Source organism: Oryctolagus cuniculus, chromosome 6 (assembly GCF_964237555.1).
Source record: "Oryctolagus cuniculus chromosome 6, mOryCun1.1, whole genome shotgun sequence".
NCBI lineage: Eukaryota > Metazoa > Chordata > Mammalia > Lagomorpha > Leporidae > Oryctolagus > Oryctolagus cuniculus.
The window spans coordinates 43,491,955-43,507,262 of NC_091437.1; the positions used below are offsets into that span (position 1 = coordinate 43,491,955).

General features: G+C 42.3%; 1 protein-coding gene across 6 annotated transcripts in view; it reads left to right on the forward strand.

Annotated features, from left to right (window-relative positions):
- SGCD (sarcoglycan delta) overlaps positions 1–15,308 on the forward strand; it is a 1,063,424-nt gene that overhangs the window by 804,711 nt on the left and 243,405 nt on the right. The gene's annotated exons all lie outside the window — the stretch shown is intronic.

The following is a 15,308-nucleotide window of genomic DNA, read 5'->3' on the forward strand; positions in this document are numbered from 1 at the left end:
AATTCTTAACTTATCAAGTAGTTTTTGAAAGTGTTTTAATCCTCTTGCAACATTGGATGATATTACCTATCTTTATTCAATTAATAGCTCAGAAAAATGGCTTGACTTCAGTGATTTGTCATAAATAACACATTTATTGTAAAACAGTATTTATTGACCTCCTAGTATATGTCAAACATGGTTTCTGTGATAAATAATGTCCCTCTCTCCATGGAACTACATTCTGGTAGGGGATTCCAACCACACACAAGTCAGTGAAAATGGCAGAAGAGATGTTAAGCAATGTAATAAGACAAATGAAACAAAGAATGCCATTTCAGAGAGAGCAGTCAGGGAAAGCTTCAAAAAAATGTTTGCATAATGACTTGAATTGAGCGAAGGAAGTTGCTGTACACAAAGTCTGAAAATAGCATTCAAAAAAGAAGAGAAGGTGCAGATGCCCTGAGGCTGGAGCTGTTTGGTGTGTTAAAGAACCAGCAAGGTGGTCACTGTGGCTGGGGTGGAGTTTGCATCTTCTTCCTTTGCCTCTTAGCTGCAACATCATGAAATTGGCTTACACGGAATATTTCCTTTTTTTGAATTTTGTTTCCTACAGTTGGAGAGTATTTCTTGTGAGATATGCCCTAGTTTTTTTTTTCATTTTATTTGAAAAGCAGAAATATATATAGTGTGTTTATATATATGTGTGTATATATGTATATACATATATGCATATATGTGTGTATATATACATATACATATACAAGATACATGTATATCTTGGTCTCAAATCTATTGGTTCACTCCCCAAATAAGTACAACAGCTGGGGCTGGGTCAGGCTGAAGCTAGGAGCCAGAACTCAATCCAGGTCTCCCACATGGGTAGCAAGTACAGAAATACTTGAGCTGTCATCTGCTGCCACACCCCCACCATGGTCCTTATTTCGGAATTCAAGGAAGAGTTGAGTTTCAATCCCGACACTCTGATACGGGATACCAGCATACTGAGTAGTGTCTTAGCTGCTGCACCAAATCCTGCTCCATTTAATAGGTGTTCGACAGTGGCATTTCTGTAAGACAGTGAATATGAAATACCTGACTATGAAGGAGAAGCGAGGCACACTGAGGTTGAGGAAGAAGAACTGGTAGAAATGGCAGTTGATATAGTTTACCCCCGTTAAAGGCTTGTTGACCTCTGCCACACACACACACACACACACATACACACATACACACATACACACATTCTTATGGTACTTCCCTTTCTTCTTTGTGCATAGACAGACAGCCAGACATAGTAGAGTCCAGCATGTGCATTTGTGTGTGAGGTCAGCCTTGGGAAAGTTTGAGTTTCATCATCTCTTCAGTATTTCTTAATCCTGCTCTTGGGAGCAGTGGCCTCAATAACTTTTTGGGGACTTTGTGCAGTGTGGTAAGCAAAGTATGTCGGGTGACCCTCAAAAGCCAAAGGATACTTTATCCATTTAAACGGGGATTTACCTTTCTCTGTCTGCCATTCCAACCAATTTGTCCATAAATATCTGTTTTGAGGCATCCCTATTAAGGTTCTTATTACCTTTTAGACAGAAGCTCAGAATAAGTTTTAAAGCAGTGAATTAAATCTGAATGAGAGAGGCAGTAACTTCCTACCTACTTTGGCGTGACTGTTATGGTTTTCAGGAATTGAAGGTTAAATTTATAGAAACAGAAAGAAGTTTTGTGAATACTTCTGCTAGTCTACAGTTGACATCCCAGAAACTAGGTTTTTCCAATCAACAGGAAGTAATATCAAGTGAATTTTATACATCAGGCATGGACTGAAGGGAAAGAATTCTATGAAATTCTGTATGGACACACCAAAGAATTCATAATCTAATAATATAATTTTATTATTTTGAAAAGGGAAAAGTTGAAATAATCCAAACCTAAGGAATATCTTCCCTTAACAGATGGAGGTTTGTTCTGGAAAGACATATCAGGGAGCGAGTAGTTAGGCTAACAGTTAAGACGCCCACGTTCTGTGGTGGAGTACTTGGGATCAAGGCCCAGTTCAGTTTCCGGCGCCAGCTCCCTGCTCATACACATCCTGAGAGACAATGGTGATGGCTCAAGTAAGAGAGGTTTTACTTCACACATGGAAGACCTGGTTTTTGCTCTTGGCTTCAAGCTTTGCTGCAGCATCTGGGCATTTGAGAAGTTAACCAAGAAATAGGACTCCTCTGTCTCTGTCTCTTAAATGAGTAAATATTTTTTTAAATAAAGATCAGTAAAAAGATCATGTTAATACCAAATCTATGTTTATATTTTTACTAGAGAAAGGAGAGTAGCATATATGGAGTCCCCATGGCACAAGGGTGCCACTTGTACTTTGTGAAGTGGTTTAAGCGTGGTGTTCAGTACTTAGACCCCTGCATGCACATAGCATGTTCATATTCTATAAGGGAGAAAATTGTAGCCAAAAATACCAAGTGATTTCCCAGGGTCTCACCGGTAACAAGCACAGCTGGCATTGGAGCATGGGCCTTTTCACACTAAAGCTGCTTCTGCAGTACTCCCTAAATACAGACTTTTCAGATCAGCCCTTAAGAAGGTATTGAGTTAGCCTCTAAGCTAACATCTTCATTGTATAATTGCTTTTAAAACTGAGCATTTTTTTTTTCAAGCTATTTGTGTTCCCCTCTTACACAGCTGCTCTGAAATTGCTTTTTTGTGTTCCCTGGACCTGGTCTCATTCTTATGTATACATCAATCATGGCAACATACACATTTTTTCAGCTTGCCTGTTATAAGGTATTGTATGATGAAAAGCTGGTTTAGAAAATGTTAAAGATTGGAGAGTTTCCCTTGCGCTCTCCAGCACATGACCATTTATGCTGAAAGAGTTCCTTTTACCGGAGCATGGTCATTTGCAGGGGTTATCTTGGTTAAATTAGATGTTAATTCTGAAATACTGGTGCTGGGAGTGTTCCCACTGGCCGATTGATATCTCCTGAATAAGAGAATTGAAGCTAATATGGAGAGAGGTAGTAAAGTGAGGAAAATCAGCCATGCAACCTTTGAGAAAAAACTTATTTTTGAAAAGCACAGTGTTTTACAAGCAGAAGAAGTTGATCCTCTATTGCAACCCTGAGAGGTAGAAGTCTCTTCCAATAACTTAAGGTGTCCCACAGCACATCTTTTAAACTTGAACTGAGGGTGTTTCATTTTCTACTCATTCTATGAATGTCTTTCTTTCTGCCTGTTTTGAGCACTAGAGGGGGAGGCTTCTGTTTACTAACTTTTGTGACATACTCGGGTGTACAAAATGCAGGAAAAAAAGTGAACTTTACTTCCTTTATCTTCTTTGTTCCTGCACAATACATGGAGATCCATTAATAAAATAAAGGCTAGTTCAGGCGAAAGCCAGCAGTCTAGAGACCAGGGTGGGTCTCCCATGAGGGCAGCAGTGACCCAAGTGGTTGAGCTATCACCTTGTGCTTCTCAATGTGCAAATGAGTAGCAAGCTGGATCAGAACCTGCAGCCAGACTCAGACGCAGACACTCAGACATGGCACACAGACATCTCAAGACACATCCCGGATGCTGCACCAAATGCTTGTCTGCTCATGAACATTCCTTTGTTTGGAGCTTCTGACCTCCTTTCTTATATTTTTTCCTAAAGTCCCTAATACCTCATTGTGAACTATAGTCACCACACTGTGCTTCCTTCTGTGAAACTCGATTTTGATACTAAGTATCCATCCTCCTTAAATACCCTCCACCCTGTTCTCACCTCTAGGAGCAGGGGTGAGGAACACTTTTTCTGCCAAGGGCCATTTGGATATTTATAACATCATTTGTAGACCATACAGGGGTAACAACTTAAAATTAGCCTGCTATACATTTACTGAGTTTTGAGTCCCACCTAAGATTGTCTTGGCAGGGATCAACCCAATGGTTTCATGGGCCTTATCTGGCCAGTGAGCCAAACATTCCCCACCCATGATTCACTATTTTACTCTCTATTTCTATGAGCTAATTTTCATTTTTAAGCTAGTACATGTGAGAGAGGACACAAAGTATCTGTCCCTCTGAGACTGGTTTATTTTACTTAACATAATGTTTTATAGTCCCATCCATTTTGTTGTCAGTGACAGGAGTTCATTCTGCTTTGTGGCTTAATAATAATCCATAGTGTATATTATATATTTATCCTAAATCTTCCTTATACATTCTGCCATTGATGACACCTAGGTGGATTCTGTGTCTTGGCTGTCATGAGTAGTGTGGCAATGAACACAGGACTGCAAGTATCTCTTACATGTACTGACTTCATTTCTTTGGACATATAATCCAGAAGCAGTGTGGCCAGATCACATGTAGAGCTACTTTTGGTGTTTTGAGGAACCTTTGTACTTTCCTCTGAAATAGTTGTATTAAGGTACATTCCCACCAGCAGCAGATAAGTTCACTTTTCTCCATGTCTTCACAAGAATTTATTTATTTTTTGTCTTTTTAACAGTAGACATTCTCATTGTAGTGACATGGCATTTCATAATAGTTGTGATTTGCATTTCTTTGATGGCTAATGGTATTGTGCCCTTTTCATATATTTATTGATTATTGGTATTTCTTTGAAAAATGTTCAGATTATTTGCACATTTTCTAATTAGCTTATTTGATTTTTAAACATTGCTGAGTTACATGAATCTTCTGGATACTAATCCTTGTAACATGAGTAATTTGCAAATATTTTCTCCCTTTCTGTTAACTGTCTCTTGACTTGGTTGATTGTTTGCTTTGGTATGTAGGAGCTTTTTTCATAAAATCCCATTTCTCTGTTTTTGCTTTTGTTGCCTATGCTTTGGAGGTCATATACCAAAAAATTGTTGACGAAGCCAAAGTCTCAAACCGTGTCTTCTGTTTTCTTCTCTTAGTTTGGAAGTGAATCATCTTATATTTGCATCTCTGACACTTTTTGAATTAATTTTTGTATATGGTGATGTGTAGGGGTCATTTAAATTTTGTATGCATGAATTTCCAGTTTTCATTACTTCTTTTCCATGGAACCCCAACTCTGGGTCCCTGAAACTGCTCAGGACACCGAAGAGCTCCTCTTTAAAGGATAGATTGGGCTTGTGGAATGGGTGAGGAAAATAGCTGATGTGATTATTGAAATGGAATAAAACACATATTATGTCCTTTTAATGCATTATATCCATTTAACTAATATTTGATGATCTACTTATTTCCTGTTAATTAATTAAACTGTGTTTTTGTCCCAGGAGGAAACTGCCTCAGTTTTTGCAGACCCTCAAGCATCTCATCTGCTTTCCTTTCCTCATGGATTCCAGCTCTGAGAGGCTGAGTGAGCGCTGATCCCTTCACTTTGTGCTAGAAATTTTCCAAGACAAATTTCCTGAGACACCCCTTCTCATCTCATCATCCCTACCCCTTGTCTCCCGCCTTCTCCATCGTCTTGTAGGTGGCAGTTCCATTACTGGCGCTCATTTTCCTTCCTCTTACATAAGCCTCTCAGAGCATATCACATCAAATCAGTGCTCACCCATGCGTGGCAGACTGTACCTGCCATAGCAGATCACAGAAGGTGGTCAGGAAAGGAAGCGAGATGGAGATGGCTGTGTAAGTCGGGAGATGGAAGACGCTGCTGCTGGTAAGCGCTTACAGCATGCCAGACAGCACGTGAGCAGAGCGAGTGAACACAGAGTCCTTAGAGAGCAGATACTGTGATCTCCATTTTTAAATGAGCAAAGGTTCAGGGAAGGCCCTGGGACTAGAGAGAAATTAAACCTGCACTCAACGTCGAATCTTTCTGATTTTAACACCTATGGTCCGGTCTGGTGTGTCTATGTGTCGGGCTAGGCAAAGCAGGCATGGAGAACATTCCAAAAATTAACTACGTTGACAAAACAAAAACAAAAACAAAAACACACAGTGGGTAGTCAGCATTCCCTTGTTTTCAAAGTTATTTTTGAAATGTAATCTGAAATCGAAAATTCATCATTCTGGTTCAGTGCCTTCATGGAAGTCTTGTTGGAATTTTCCTAAATTGAAATGTAAATCAGCTCCCACCCTTCCCTTGCTTAGCATACTTGATGGGCAGCTGATCACAAGAAGACTGTGAATGCACACTACTGAGTAACACCTTCCTCAGATGCTCTCTTAGTGTGATCACATCCCACCTCTGTGTCTCCTCCTGCCCCGATGCAGAGGTAGGTAGACATCCCCAGTGCAGTCACGTTCGCAGTCAGCATTCTTGATGTTCCTCACGTGCAGCAGACTCATTCCCCTTGGCCTTGATCTCCCCAGGACTGTCTTCCTCATCTCTTGGGTTTCTTTCCAGAAAGGCTCTCCAGGACCTCCTGTCTAAGGTACGCTCTACCGCTTCTCCTCACCCTCTTTCTTCCTCTTCCGCTCATTCTTTTCAGCATTTCCCAACACTGATTGTATGATACTATTAAGTGATAGGAAAAAAGAAGTCACGCCTTTGTTCCCTAAGCAGAAAGGATTCTCCATGGTTACGATGATTCCTCAGTGTTTCCCGTTTTTGCACTATCTCAGGAGCAAGTTCATGAAATCAAGGAGAATTATTAGTGCCTAGGAGTGAAAGCAAGGGGAGCAGCAAAGACATTTCCCCTGGACAGTTGCTGCCTCTCTTTAGTTGAAGTGTAGACGTAATTGTGGAAATTGGTGGCACATCTGGGAGGCTGAGTGCGCTTCTGATACCCTGCCCTGCAAGGCCAATTTGAACGTGAAAAGGTGACGAGAGGGCCAAATTAATAGGTAAGACAGCTCTAGTGCTGGGAGTACACATCCAGGCTTTCGTATTTCTGAACTTATCCCTGGAAAGCTTTCTCACAAGTATCAAAAAGGCACTGAGCTCTTTGAAGCGGTAACTTGAAGTCTCATAAAAGACACTGTCGTGTACAACTGACACCTTTTCCTAATGAAAATAGAGAGAAGACAGTACAGGTAGCTCCCTCGGGGTGTATGCCCTGGTGAAAGAAGCTATTTTGGGAGGGATTTTCACAGTGTGAGTTTTTAATATCACTCAGGCCAGCGTCTTAATCGAGCTTTACTGGAGGGAAGCGCTCACCTGGCAGTAGGATTGCCACAGTAGGAATTTAATCGGAACATTTGGCATAGGCCTAATCATATTTCACTTATTTTCTTTTATGTGTCTGCGTAAGATAAATGAGTCCCTTCTTTTATCAACAATAGCTCAGGATTCATAAGCTCCCATTTTTCACCTAGGACAGGGGATGTAGCAACTTGCACTTTATTATCCATCTCTCATTTTCTTCCCTTCAAACAATCAATAAATCCTCGACCAATGTCTCTTTTTAAAGGTTGCTTACAAGTTTCTGTTTCAGAACGATGTGTTGCTATTGGTTTTTATGCCAAAGTACGCTCTGAATTTAGATGAGCTTTTTTTTTTTTTTTTTTTGAGGTGTTTCTTTTTTTTTTTTTTTTTTTTTTTTTTTTTTTGACAGGCAGAGTGGACAGTGAGAGAGAGAGACAGAGAGAGAAAGGTCTTCCTTTGCCGCTGGTTCACCCTCCAATGGCCGCCGCTGCAGCCGGCGCACCGCGCTGATCCTGGCAGGAGCCAGGAGCCAGGTGCTTTTCCTGGTCTCCCATGGGGTGCAGGGCCCAAGCACCTGGGCCATCCTCCACTGCACTCCCTGGCCATAGCAGAGAGCTGGCCTGGAAGAGGGGCAACCGGGACAGAATCCGGCGCCCCAACCGGGACTAGAACCCGGTGTGCCGGCGCCGCAAGGTGGAGGATTAGCCTATTGAGCCACGGCGCCGGCTTTAGATGAGCTTTTGCAGTGATTTGCAAGAGTTTTTGCAGGAATCCCTTCAGCAAAACTACAAGTCATACGAGATGCCCTAATTGCAGCCTCCTTCAGTTGAGGACCCAGTACAAAGTGACAGCTGGGATTTGTTGTCCTGGTAGCATCCTATTTCTGCAAATCATACAATAGGACTTTTTCTTAAGTGGAAAAGATTTTACTATTGACATTGTGTCCAACTATCTATTACGAAGTAGGAGGAAACAGATATAAAGAGCCTAAACTTGTCCAAGTTAACATCAATAACTAGCAGAATGTCAAGGCCAGAACTCAAATGTTATAGTCTTTCTGTAATTGATGGGCCATGCTTAATTTTCTTCAAAAATTTTTTAAAGATTTATTTATTTACATATTACAAAGAGAATGAGACTGAGAGAAAAGTCTTCTACCCGCTGGTTCACTTCCTAAATGGCCACAACAGCCAGAGTTGGGATGATGTGAAGCCAAGAGCTTCTTCTGGGTCTCCCACACTGATGCAGAGGCCCAAGTACTTGGGCCATCTTCTACTGCTTTCCCAGGCACATTAACAGGGAGCTGGATTGGAAGTGGAGCAACCAAGACTCAAACTTGATGCGAGCATAATCTAGTATGCCACAGTGCTGCCCCCCCTCATTTTTGAAGAATAATGTTTAGTGTCCTGCACAAGTAGTGTCCAGAGTTGCTAACATTTAAGCCACACTTGACTGTTTCTAAGCCTTAATAGTGATTTTGTGTGTGTGTGGCCAATAGAAGACTTTTCATCTAATTAGTTACATTTTGCTGTCTACCTTCTCTGAGTCAGTGATTATCATAGGCAACTGGGATTAAAATACAGCTGTAAAACTACCCCTGGCCACTAAAAGCTTATAGTCTAGAGAGAGGAGAGAATAATAGTTGAGTGTGGTCAAGCTTACGGTGATTCTAAAAGCATCTGCTTTGAACTGACTGCCAATTGCTCATGTTTTATGATCCAAGCCAATCATAATGCTACAAGGGGTTTACAGGGGTTGCTGCTTTATTATCCTGTGTCCCTGAGCGGCTATCCTGTTAACCCTCCTTGGCCCTGTATATTGGTTTAGAAGTAAATTTGTATTTTTTCAAGCCATTACTATTTGTCTGTCATCGCAATATAACCTAGCTTCTTTTGACTAACACACATAGATTGTATGATTTAATCCTCAGTTTAGCCATTACAATTGTCTGGATTCCTTAAGTGTCCTTATAAGGACAATTAGGCTTGGAAGGGGTTCCAGAAGCTAAGAGACAGAGACAGGAGCCTAAACCAAGGATTCTTACTCTAGAACTCATTTCCATAGTCCATGTACCCAAGTGGTGTGTGTGTGTGTGCATGTGCATGTGTGTGTATTTGTGTGTGCATGTGTGTATTTGTGTGCATGTGTGTGTGTGTGTGTGTATTCTGCACTTACTGAGGAAGGATGGCTTCTGAAGGACTGAGGAAAATGGACTAGGACTCCCCCAAAAATCTGACCGGCAAGGCCTAAAGAACAAGTAGCTCATAGGCAATTTGGTAGTAAAAAGTATTAGACTTAGCTCCTTCTATGTATGTAAGGAGAGGGGGTTCCCCCATCATTGATTTACTTACCTCTGGGAAAGTGGACAGTAAAGGATGCCTATCTATATATAACTGAAAGTGACAAGGAAATACGGAATGCTTGAGAAACATTGGCCTTGGATCCACAAATAATTACAAGCAACCTTGTAAGATGTTATAAAACTTCTGACAAGTCACAATCCTGACCTACTGAGGCAAAGCAATTCAACGGTCACCTTTGTTTTGTCCCACTATCACTCCCCCACCCCTCCCCACTGTTCTTGCCAACATATGGGCTTAGCTTTCTGGTAACTTGGAAATAGTAAGAAATAATATAGACATATTTGTGTGCATTTTATATCAATGTCAGTGATAAAAGAAAAAACTATGAAGTTGAGATAACATAACAGATGACAAAAAAGGACTCCCAGTTATGACCCAGACACTGAGGAGCCATCTGGTACTCTCTCTTGCTGTCGTACTCGTCATCCAGCACTGATGAGGTCCCTCCTGGTAACCCTCCCTAGGGGCAAAAAACAGGGCCAGTAGCTGCCTTTGTAACCCATACCACAAGGTGACTGCCTTAGTCACAACATATTGTTGATATTTCAGCTCTGCCTTTCTTCATGCTAGAAATCCTTCATCAAGCCTGGTCTTGGATGTCAACAGAACATAGCCACCCTGTTCCTCGACTATTTCTCCTCCAAGTTTAGAGCAGTCACAGAATCCCTTGTTCTCTGTCCCCTCTAGCTTGCTACCTTTTTCTCCAGCACACATCGGTGAATCAGTTCTCTCTATTGATTTGGGCATTCCAAAGCGCAGAATGCCATGTCACTTGAACTGGATTCCTCTTGTCTTCAAGCGCATTTCATGTCTGTTATTCCTCTTAAAAGCATCCTTGTCAAGCCTGTGTTTGCATACTATAAGATTTACTCGTGACAAGTATATACTTCTATGGTTTTTAGTAAATTTTCTTTTATGTAGCTACCAACATAATCCTATTTAAAGCATTTCTGTCACCTCAGTAAAATCCCTCAAGTCGCTTATAGTCATTCCCCATTCTACCACCAGCACCAGGCAGCCACTAATCTACTCTTTGTCTCTCTAGATTTATGTCTCTGGACATTATATACAGAAATGGAATCATACAGTATGTGGGTTTTTGTGTCTAGCGTCTTTCACTTAGTATAATCTTGGTGAGGTTTAACCATGTTGCAACATACATCCATGTTAAAGAATATTCTGTTGAATGTGTATATATATATATATATGACTTGACTTACCCATTCATCAGCTGATGATCATTGAGTTGTTACTGATTTTTGGCTATTATGAATTATTTTGCTATAAATATTTATATGTAACTATTTGTGTAGATGTGGGTTTTCACTGTTCTTGGGTAAAGAGCTAAGAGTGGCACTACTAAGTTGTATGATAACTCTTTGTCTCACTTCTTAACAGTGAGCTCCTCCAAAGTCGCTATCATTTTATGCTTTCCCTGGTGGTAATCAGAGTTCCTATGTCTTCACAGCCTCACCATCCAGTGTGTCCTATATTTTCCTCTCATTTGGAAGTTCCCAGAAATGAGCCCTATCTGCAACTCTTCTTCGGTCTTTACCTGGCATTTAGCATGGGGCTGAGCCTGGAGCTAGAGCTTAATAGAAGAGCATAGAGTGTGGTGGCTAAGGAGTTTTGTTTTGGAGTTAGATTGCCAGGGTTTCTTAGCATCAGTTTTCTCAACTATAAAAGGGGGCTTAATAGTGGCTACCCTTATAGTTAGAAGAATTAATGAACACAGTGCAGACAGTGTGCTTTGTCTAATGCATATATAAGTGATAGGTTTCACTATTAATGTTTTAGAATTCACATTGATGAGTACTTTTTGAGCAATCTCAGCTTTAGTCAATTTGATTTTTTTATTCTCTCACAGTACCATATTTAGGTATATCTGAGCAATGTATGGGGCTCCGGAAATAGAGCAGTAAACGGCAAACAGATTATCATGTCAAAGATTTCAAAGTTTAGGGAGGAAGGATAAAATTGCAAATGGACAATGGGAATGATATGTGATGTGAGAGATGAGCGCCATGAGAAGGGGTCTTTGAGTTGGGAGCTGTGAGATGAGGACTAGGAAATAGGATAGAGATGCACATGGTATCTGATGGGACCTCCAGAGGAAGGATACCTATTCCAGAAAAGAGTCCTAACCAGAACCAAAGACTGAAGAGAGGGGCAAGAAGTGTTCATTAGACTGTTGCTGGCCAAGGAACAACATTTTCCAGCACTCAGAAAGGGCAAGAGTCTGTAAGATTTCCCAGCTTGTTATGTGATACAGGGAAGGGAGGTTGGCAAAGGGTGAGACTGCAGGAGCAAGCAGGTGCAGATGAGGAAGAATGTGAGATTGTAAATATATCACACTAAGGAGCTGGCTCTTTACCTATGCCAGGGTGGTTCTGCTATATTTTAAAGTCTACAAAGCTACGAAAAGAATAACTCAGCACGTGAGTGGTAGAAGTGACTTTTCATAAGTAAAAGCTAAGAAAGAGCAACCCCAGAATCACAATGTTCTAATACAGAATTTTGCATCTTGCTGTATTACTTGCTTTCCCTCTCCTACTGTTTTTAGACCAAGTTTTCTTATCCCTACAACTGTACACTATGTAAGTATGTTTGTGGTTTCTCCATAGAAAGACTAAGATTTTTTCCCCACCTTCCAGCCCCCAGTAAGGGGCTGTATCACATTCCCTGGGAAAGCATACTCTACTAGATTGGAATCTGATGTAGGAACAGGTACAAGCTTTTACATTTTATAATTCCAGTACTGCTTTTTAAAATGCCGATACAGCAGGTGCCCGCCCCTACAGGGTTTGACTTAAACAGCTGAGAGCATTCAGCAGAGACTGCACTTCCCCTTCTGTATTCTGGTCTTCTGGGCTAGCGATGCGCCATGCGCCATAGGATCCTGCCCCTGGGCAGCAGCAGGCAGCACATCTCCCAGGCAGCCCCCAGCATCCCAGGAGGGAGGAACCCATACTCCACAGGGTGCTCTGTCGCTGAGCTAGGGTGTTCAGTAGCTTAGGTGTGTTAAATGCTTTTGTGACTTAGGATATTTTCAAATCACAATAGGTTTGTAGTTGAGGGGTTCCTGCATTTGGAACAAGTAAGACTTCACTAATCAGGTTCTGTTTGTAAAACTGTAGGAACTGAGACCACCACAGTGAACAACATAGTCAAAAATACACCCCTCAAAAATTAGAATTGAAAGCAAGCTATAGGTAAGTACATTTATTTTAATCCCAGATCAAAACTAAGTCAAGCCTGCCATTAAAACTCTTCCAGTAAGTGATAGTCTTGGGACATGGTTATTAAACAGGACTTGGCATTTCTTCAAGCCCGAAAATGTGCTGATGGAATTAAAAACCTGTCAGATGCTGAGGCAGCTGGAAAATCAGAGTGGGAAATAACCCTTTCTTAAAATCAACATAACACCAGTGGGCAGCCCTCGTCCCACAGGGGCCAGCAGGAAAATCTCCACACTCAGGGTTTTGCAGACGTGCTGGTGTGTGGCCCAGCACCACTGGAAAGGCCGGTGAAGGGCGCTGGTCCCTGCCCTGCATTGGTCTTAGGAGAACTGTGCTTCTATCCATGTGATGCCTTCAAGTTCAGAGGCGCTGCAGCCCTCTGCCACTTCCAGATAAGGGAAACCTCAGTGAAGTTGCTGCCTTCTCCTTCTGAGGCCTTCACCCCTTATGGGGACATGGGCAGGACAGGGGTCTCTGGGACTCGGGGGGAGCACAGATCTCTTGCCCCACCCCCAACTTGGCAAGCATCTCCTCTTTACCACTCTGTGCTTCCCAGCACATGCCATGTCCAGTTGGTGAGTTGTGTCTTCTGTAATTGATAGGAAACCCCATCACTCTTGGGCTGCCTCTGCTTCTCACTGTCTCTAATCCAAGTAATACAAAGCCTGGGGACCTGCTGGAAATGGTGACGAAAGGGTCAGGGCCAGTATCAGACTTACAAGGAAAGGAACAAATTAATAGTTCAGCCTATTGTCCTGGCACTCTGGAATCTCTATTTCTTCTATGCTCAGCTCACAGGAAACTGTCTATTGCAACAACGAAGCATCCAGTCTGGCCAGATAAAGGAGGAAACATGAATGCCCCAATCTCGGGCCAGCCCAGAGGGAAGGTTGCCAGACTCCACACACCTCTGCTCCTGATCCCCGTCTCTCCCGCAGGTCCGGTCTCTGCCGCAAGATCATACACGGGAGACCTTAATTGAGATAACACAGGCATAGGATTTTGCTCATGTATTTTTTTAAAGATTTTTTTGTTTTTTTTCTTTAAGATTTTATTTATTTATTTGAGAGGTAGAGTTAAAGATGGTGAGAGGGAGAGACAGAGAGAAAGCTCTTCCATCCATTGGTTTACTCTCCAAATGGCTGCAACAGCCAGTGCTGTGCCAATCCAAAGCCAGGAGCCAGGTGCTTCTTCCTGGTCTCCCATGTAGGTGCAGAAGGCCAAGCTCTTGGGCCATCTTATACTGCTTTTCCAGGCCACAAGAGAGAGCTGGATTAGAAGAGGAGCAGCTGGGACTAGAACCAGTGCCCATGTGGGATGCCAGCGCCGCAGGTGGAAGATTAACCTGTGCCATGGTGCTGGCCCATTTTAAAGATTTATTTATTTTAGTTGAAAGGCACGGTTACAGAGAGGCAGAAAGAGAGAGAAATAGAGAGACAGAATCTTCCGTCTGCTCGTTCACTCCCCAAATGGCCTCAGTGACTGAAACTGCACAGATCTGGAGCCAGGAGCCTTTTCCAGGTCTCCCATGTGAGTGCAGGGGCCCAAGAACTTAGGCCATCTTCTTCTGCTTTCCTATGTGGTAGCAGAGAGCTGGATCAGAAGTGGAGCAGCTGGAACTTGAACTGGTGTTCATATGCGATGCCAGCACCACACAGGTAGCAGCTTTACTTGCTACACCACAGCACCGGCCACCTGCTCATACATTTTTTAAAACTGTCATTCTAAATGAGCACCCACTGCATGCCAGGCTCAAGGTAGGGCACTGGTAATGCTTCAGAGAAAAGGGCAGCCTTTTCCTTATTCGGATTACATTGAGAGCCTGGCCCCCACTTCTGTCTCCGGTAATGGACTTCAGTGCCATTGGCTGCACAGCGCTTCCTCACTCAGGAGCAGCTGTCTGTCTACTAGGATCCTCATGCTTGCTTTAAAGGAAATTGAAGTTTCGCCATTTGAGGAGTCAAAAAACCATTTCACTGCTTACTTTGGAAGTGATTCCTGACCTCCTAAATGCCTCTTTTACATCTTACTAGAAAGGAAGTCATGCTTGAGAAATGATCTAAAATTCCTATCTTGATAATACACAAAACTTTTTATGTAGTTTGAGGTGCAGCTCTTTTAAGTCACATTGATCTCAAAGTATTTATTTGAAAGGTATATAAGATATTTTCTTAAAAAATGATTTGTTTCATTTATTTGAAATGCAGAGTTAAAGAAGAGAGGTCTTCCATCCACTGGTTCACTCCTCAAATGGCCACAATGGCCAGAGCTGTGCTAGTCCGAAGCCAGGAGTCAGGAGCTTTTTCCAGGTCTCCCACGTGACGCAGGGGCCCAAGCACTTCTGCTTTCCCAGGTGCATTAGCACGTAGCTGGTTCAGAACTGGAGCAGCAAGGACCCAAAGCAGTGCCCATATGGGATGCTGGTGCCACAGGCCATGGCTTAACTCACTGAGCCACAGTGCTGGCCCCAAAGGAGATTTTCCAAATGGGAACAGATTTAGCTGGGTACTTCATAATGTATTTTGCCTCATACTTTGGAAATAGAGATCAGTAACAGGCAGTTACCCTATTGGCAGACCGTTCCCACATTTACACAGACCTAGAAGCAGAGTAAGGGGCTAGAAAGCTGAAGCTAAGGATGCG